General features: G+C 36.6%; 1 non-coding gene across 1 annotated transcript; it reads right to left on the minus strand.

The window, feature by feature from the left end:
• Nucleotides 1–7,765: 7,765 nt before the first annotated feature.
• On the minus strand, nucleotides 7,766–7,872 carry LOC111900971 (small nucleolar RNA R71). Its single transcript, XR_002853358.1, has one exon. It is a non-coding gene; the product is annotated as a small nucleolar RNA R71 (small nucleolar RNA).
• Nucleotides 7,873–8,240: the final 368 nt, after the last annotated feature.

An 8,240-nucleotide genomic window follows, 5' to 3' on the forward strand; every position in this document is an offset into this window, starting at 1 on the left:
TATTCTCCAACTCCAACAGATTTTGAGCCGAGCAGAACTTGCGCTTGAACTGCACCAAGAATTCTGCCCATGACAATTGCAGTGGCTCATTAGGGCTCAAAGTCTTCCCTAAAGTGTTCCACCAATGAACGGCCCCACCTCGGAATTGACGCACGGCATAGATAGTCTGCAACTTGCCTCTGCAGCCACAAGTCATGAAGGCTAACTCCATTTCGGAGATCCAATCCATAACCCCAATCGGATCCTCCTTTCCATTGAAGGTCGATGGTTTGCAAGTTAGAAAGTCCTTGTACTTGCATCCCATTCCATCATTCCTTCCATCATGGTTATCTTGCCTAACTATCGGTGGGTTGGCTTGACCAACAGACCCACTGAAGTTTCCACCTTCCGAGTGCCCTTCATTTAATTCAGGCTCTTCCACATGAATTGACAGTTCTTCACGATTCTGTTGAAACAACCGTCTAGTTTCATCCATCTGACGATCCAACATCGTCTGAATCATCATTTGCACACCAGCCATGGTTATTGGCTCAGGTGCTGCTGCTACGACAGGTATTTGTTCAATCACTAGTGGTTGATTCCTGTTTTAATCAGCATTTCCAACTCCACTTCTTGTTCTCACCATTTTGATCTACACACCGAATAAGGTGAAATTAGATCCTCAATCACGATGGATATTCAAATCATCCTTATCACTCCGAAACGTTTACATGCTAGTTCTAATATCGTAGACGTACGCTTAGAATCCTACACACATAAGGTTTCTAGATCCGGTCGGCAACAGACCATAGATCCGAACAATTAATATCATATATGGCAACATATAACATTTAGCACATAAAGCATTTTAAGCAACTTTCCTAAAATAAACTAGTGCTCGTGTCTAAAACATAACAGACACACGTCTCAAAACTTTACTTAGCATTCTAAGTTTAAGTCTAGAAATCCTACAAATTCCTAGTTCACTTAAACTAATGCTCTGATACCAACTGTGACATTCCCAAAATCTCGGCCAGAAAAGACCGATTTTCATTTATGCTTTTAAAATAATTTCAGAGTAAATCCTTTTGATTTGAAAGAGTTGCGGAATTTGTTCCCAAAAACAAAACATGATAAAACAATGTTTACCAAAGCATTTCATAAAAGAAATGTAGTTTCATTATATAATCAAAACTCGGGGTGTCATGTTCCGATACAGACCAATAAGCATAAACGATAACATTATAAGTCATTCAACAAATATATGCATATACAGACTTGTAAACAAAACAACTTGATGGTTCATCCATCTTATGCCCTTGCGCCACTTCCTGTAATACAAATAAAACTGAGTGGGTCAGGCTTGGGAGCCTGGTGAGCATATAGGGTTTTCAACCCACAATAAATAATCATATTTAATTTTCACCAACCAACAATAACCCAATTACCCATTCCCGTTATTCTCACTTTATGTCCCTAAGACAACTAACATAAAGGACCTAGTCTAAGAATATTTCATCGGGGCGACAACACATGCTTCGGGGGTACCTCAGCAATATAAGTCAAATAAGGAAACCATGAGGGGGATGGAGTACAGCGAATGAACACCCAAGTTCATTAACACCTACAGGTGGCGAACCTGCTAATGTTTCCACAAGACTATCTAGAAAAATCTGTGGTCGTCATCTAAACTCCGCTAGATGACTAAATCAAACAACAACGAGGCCTCTCATCTGTTTATTACACACCAACTATCTACCCATGTTCTACCCAACATATTAGTAGATAAAAATATACATTTTTATATATAGTTTAAAAACCTGTATAGCATGCTTTAATCAACACATATTTCACATAACAGATGAGGCACACACACACATAACACGTATCTCATAGAGAATAAATCATATCTATGAGTTAGAAGATAGTGAATACACATTCACACATATAAACAACAATATATATACTTAATACACTCGAACCATACTTGTATTATTATCGTGTTTATGAAAGGTAGTATACACTCACTTGATCAGAAGATGATCAGACAGCACTACGGCTTGCAGAAGTAGTAATCCTCAGCAGATCTGGAAGATCTTCACAAAAAAATCGAACTTCTCGCGGGCAGAGCTTCGGCTCGGGAACCGCACTTCTCGGGATCTTCGGGATCTCGGGACTTGCTTTGGGGCTCAAGAATAATACCGGGGCTTCGGGGTATTTCTGGCACGCAAATCGATGCAAAACGGGAGAGAGAAGAGAGAAAATAGCAAAAGAACTCGGCTGCCCTCGCATCCTATTTATAGGAGGCTGGAGCCTCGGAGTACGCGGGGCGTACTGGTCCGAATTCGTCACTGCGTTCGTCATCCGAAGTCCTCGAGTGCGAGTGTCGACATCCTCGGTGTACGCGGGGCGTACACGAGTACACGGGGCGTACTTCGGATGAGTCTGATGACTCGTCCTCGGATAATACCGGATTTTTCAATTAAATTTAAATACAAAGTATTTAATAAACTTCGGAAATTCATATCTTCTTCATACGAACTCCGTTTTCGATGTTCTTTATATCCACACGAAGGTGAGACTACGCTCTACAACTTTCGTTTAGACTCCGTCGGCTAATTTTTAATTTATTTTTATTATTTATTTTTAATAGGCCGGGACAGAAAAACTTCGTTATAAATTCATAACTTCTTCGTTTGACGTCCGTTCTCGCCTAACTTTTTATTGCTTCGATACCAACAACGAGACCTTCGATCCTCGTTTAGATTGCTTCGGCTAAAAACCCCTCGATCTCAAATTGAGTATAACAGGCTGCTTACCCCTAAGCCGAAACTTCGATAAATCATAACTTTCTCATACGAAGTCAGATTTGGGCGTTCTATATATATTCAGAAACCTCGTTTCAACTACTACAACATTATCCAAAGATATCAAGTTTATTTTACACTTAAATTTTGATGCTTATTTTTATTCTTAATTAATCAAATCGCATAATTAAGCAATTAAGCACAAAACACATAATACTCAAATAATACACTCTTATTATTTCAAAACATGTTACAAAGGTTAACCTAGACTATTACATTGCTAAAAATGGCAAGTCCGGAAACACAGGCGTTACAATAAGGGCATGTATGATGCTTACTCAATGACAACAAAATTGGAATCAAATACACCATACAAGCACTACAAATAGTCAACAAGCAATTGGAAACCTTAGAAGTTCTTGTTTAGGTCCATTTTGGACTAGGACTTCCTTATTGGGCCCAATGGACCAATAAGCTTCCAATTTGACTATCTTGGGTTTAGAACTCTTAAATGGGCTCTAATTGGACCCACTTTCATTTATTTCAACATTTTGGGCCATATTCGGCCTAGAATGAAATGAATTAAATATTATGAACCATTATGAACCATAATTAACTTAAACTAGCCCAACAAAATATAAAAATCACACTTATATTTTATAGGGCCAACAATCATTCAACCTAACTCTAGCATGGGCTTAGGGGCAATAAAGCCCAAAAATCTTTTTTCCCATCTCCATTCTCGACCCAAGGCAAGCCCAAGAAGAAGGGTTGACTTATGCTAGCCACCTCATTGTTATTTTGGGGGTAACTAGGCTATTATTCATCATGCATCCAAGCCTTACTCATATTTCCATGCACTCTCTCCCCTCTCTTCTTGCTCTCGGCCGAACACAACATACACACACTCACAAAAATTCACTCCATTCTCTCTAAGTCTTGAAGAACATCTCCTCCTTCCTTCTTCAAAAATTTCGAGATTCAAGGGCCTTGCAAGGAAGATTCTTCACAAAAATCATCATCTAGGTAAGTTGATGCTTGGATCCACACTTTAGACTCCTTGTTCTATCCAAAAACCTCTTCTTAACTCATATGAAATCATGATCTTGTATCTTAGAACCCCCTAAATTCAAGATCTTCCAAGGAAAGGTTGCTAGGGCCGAAATAACAACAAACTCTTCTCTTTTCTTCTTCAAATCGAAACCACAACTCAAGGTGAGCTTCATACCCCCTATTTTTCGGTTTTAATGAGTTTTGTGGGGGGGGGGGATACAAGCAAATGTGTAGATCTATGGGTATATGCATGCTTTGTGTGATTTCTATGTTTATATTCATGTTTTTATGAGATTGTGGTGTTGGATCTAGTCAAAAAACCCTTAAAACCGAGATTTACATTAGGCTGTATGAAACAAGTATAAAACATATTATTACACACAAATCATTTCTAGAAAAATAACTAAGTTGGTTAATATGAACATTTTTGGGCTAAAAACCCATTTTTGGGCTCAAAATGTTAAAAACATAAAATTAAAGGGCCCCAAATGACAAAATATGAATTCTGATGGTTGAAATGGGACAAAACAGTTTTAACAAAGTATTTTATGGAAATATACTCTCTTGAAGGATTAAAATGTAAAATTTTAAGCATAATGGGCCAAAAAAAATGAATTTTTCGGCCCAATATGCGAGATTTTCAAATTTGAAGGGCTGAAACTGTACTTTTCTGTAAAATAGGGGACTACTAGTGCTCCAAGTCCATTTCAAGGGTTAAAAATATTTTTCATATTTAAAAAGGACCAAAGATGCAAAAAATTTCTATTTTGGGCCAAAAGTGTAAAAGTTGCGAAAAATGAGGTTTCAGCCGAGAAAACTTCATTTTGAGGGACTAAAACTGGTTTCCAAACAAATTTGAGCTGAAAAATATCTTTTCAACAAGTTTTGATACTAAAGTGTCAAGAAAAATGGTTTAAGGACTAAAATGGAAATTCTTTAGTACAAAGGGTCAAAAGTGTAAATTATCCATAAGAAAGGGGCTGTAAAAAGTAAAATTCGAATGTGTTAAACAATAAATCCGTTATGTTAAAATACTAGTACCACGACTACCGACAAAACATAATACACCTTCAACACCAAAAATCGTTACCAAACGAATTGATTCGGTCTCGAATCAATAATGAAATTACGGGAAGTCAATACACACGTGGGAATTCACCAGACGTCGATACACCATCTTTGGGCCCGAAAGTTTCAAATCGTGCTTGTTGGGCCTAGCTAGCCCAATGACATGATCTTTAGGCCCGAAGGAAACTCGCTTACATGTTGTTGGGTCTAATATGACCTAATTCCGTGTAAAAGGACTTTCAATGGCCTTTGTGCTGTTGGGCCCCAAGGGTCCTTTGGTACTGCCAGTAAAGTCAAGAATTCACCAATGCGGGCCGGGCCAAGGGCCCTTCGCATTCACGATAGCCTTGAACGACTTATGGAATTATCGAGGGCTTCGTGCTCTCTTTTCTCCTCGGTTGTGGGGCTATGAGAAGTTAGGGTGATTGAATTAAGTGAATAGTACGGACGACGCCTAAGGGATCGTTTGTATAGTTGTAAACTAGTCGTTTTCATTAATGCGTGTTTATAACAATTCACAACCCATAATTAATCCAACGTCACCTGGAATTATCGAATACACACGTTACAACGGTATAACAAAATAGAAAACGCATAATTCAAAGTATTGGGAAAACATCGGGTTTTCCTAGGGTTTTTCAAGTCATACATCTACAAGATGCATACCAAGTCTAACAATGTTTTTTTTAGAAACAAACAAGCATACTTACGGATCTTCACACTTTTTTTTATACGATACTCTTTTCAGAAAATATCGGATTTTCTGGTGGTTTTCAAAACAATACAAAACATTATATTTCAAACATTACTTATGAACTCACCAACATTTCATATGTTGACGTTTTTCAAAATACTTGTATTATCCGGTAACAGGTAAATCGAAGGGAAAAATGTACTTAGTGATGCCTTGTTGTTTGTTTATTTAGTATCGAACAATTTACTTTTTGGAAATGTAATGTTATGAAACAATGTACTAAATGTAAACACTACTAGTTGTACTATTTCAATGCATGGTGATGAATGATGTTATGTTTCATGTATATTCACTGTGATGGTATTCAATTGAGTCACAACAGCCCTCGGACGTTTCCGCCGTCTAGTTCGGGGGTGTGACATTAATTTATCTTGCCAAGCTTGTTAAAAGATCCTTACGTATTAATGATAATTATTTGCTGTTAATTGTTAAGTGAATTGAGTTGTATGAACATCTGCTTGATTGCTTGTCTCTTATGATTTTGATGACCATCGAGATTACAAGTCTAGGAATAACGAATGTGAAACTAGGATTAACTTGGAAATAAGTAAGTTAATGTGTGAGCCTTGTTTGATGACCATCAACAAGAGGTTAATTGAATGATCAATTTGATTAACTATATTTACAAGTCTTGCTCGATACGAACTGAACACTAGGAAGCATGTTAGTTTAACCAACTGATCACTGTTTGAATTGACTTGTTTGCTAAAGGATTAGTTATAGTGAACGCGAATCTAATCATTTTAGGAATCGGTGAACATGAATAAATGAATTTATGTATGCAATTGTCTATGTTTTTAAGGTGTAATTTATCTAAACCAAAGTACCTGAAGAGATTTGCTTTCCTGTTAGTTCATCGAGAGTTGTTAATTAATTGTTCATTTGAGATCTACTAAATTACTTCTTTATTCTTTTCGTGTGACCTGTAACCTATAATCAAATATTTTAAATTAATTCACCACCATTCCCTGTGATTGACACCCGACTTACCTAAGCTATACTGTAATCTGACTAGGTATACTGCCTATAAGTGCATAGTTAGTCTAAGTTTGTTAGGTTATAAATATTAAAATTAGTGGGTACTTTTGTGCACATCAGGTCTGTTTGGTATACGAAGTTTCGTATACTGTTTGGAAATCCCACTTTAAAAACCTCACTAAATCACAGCCTAGACATCATCCCCGTAAGTAGATCAATCAGTATAACGACTTTGATCAATCAGTATAACGATATTATAAGCTATATTTAAAGTAGGGTAACATAACTTACTTAGCTAGGAGTCGGGCTCTGCAGGGGCAGAACTTCGTCGCTGAATCTTTCTAAGAAATATTCTTTCGGTGCTTCAACGCTCGCTTTACTATACTAAAAACTACAGAAAGAGAAGTTGAATCACGGAGGACCGAAATGCTCGGGGGATAAGAAGAGAAAGAATCTTGAATCAAGAGAATGGTACAAGAAATATGAGAGCCTAGAGGCTCTTATTTATAGTAATTGAATTTTCAAAAAGCACCCTCTATATTTACTTAAATGACTAAACACCCCTTTATAATACTATTTTAAATAGATTTAATGATATTTGTACCAAACTAATGTCGAAAGTACTCAACACTAGTCTTATAAGGATCGCATCGTCAATACATTTCTAATGATATATACATATGCATATATATATATATATATACACACACACACACACACATGATTTATACTTTATTTTAATATATAAATGTGCTATTAAAAATTATAACTCTTTCATACGAACTTTGTTGTTGACATTCTTTATATCCACACGTAGTTATCGACGGGATCTACAACTTTCGTTTAGACTCCGTCGGCTAGTTTTGAATTTATATTTTTGTCCATATTTTTATAAAATTAAATGATTTTGCTAAAATCATAACTCTCTCGTACAAACTCCATTTTTGACATTCTTTTTCTCAAAATTCCTATTTTAATGAGAGTCCGTGTTACTTAAGATGCTTCTGGTGACATTTACAATGAAGATAAAACTTGGTTGAAATCGCTAGCACCCGGATCCATTACTACTTGGGCTAATATTCGTGACACTTTTATTAATCAATTCATTCCACCTTCAAAGATATCAAAGCTAAAGAAGAAGATTATTAATTTTCAACAAGAAGTCGGAGAATCGTTGTATGAAGCATGTGAAAGATACAAGGGCATGCTTAGGAGTTGTCGTCAACATGATTTAAAATTTCCAACAAGAAGTGTCTATTTTCTATGATGGGGTGAATTTTACAACAAGGTAACTTCTTGACTCTCAAGGACCAATGAAAAAGAAGGAATTGGCCACGATTAAGGAATTGATTAAAGAATTCATAATATCATAACCCAAGAGAAGATGTTACTAGAGGTAAAGGAGATGGAGGAAATGAGAACATAGTTGCGGTTTTGGCAAAATTAGAGAATATGGATCGGAGGATGACATAGATGGATCAATCTATTCACGTCATAAGAGTTGGGTGTGATAATTGTAACGGGCCACATTTAACGAAGGATTGCAATTAGGATGAGCATCGTAACAAGAAGGGACAATTGTTTTACTCTAGTGGTGACAA

The sequence above is a fragment of the Lactuca sativa genome, chromosome 8 (genome assembly GCF_002870075.4).
Source record: "Lactuca sativa cultivar Salinas chromosome 8, Lsat_Salinas_v11, whole genome shotgun sequence".
NCBI classification, from domain to species: Eukaryota; Viridiplantae; Streptophyta; class Magnoliopsida; order Asterales; family Asteraceae; genus Lactuca; species Lactuca sativa.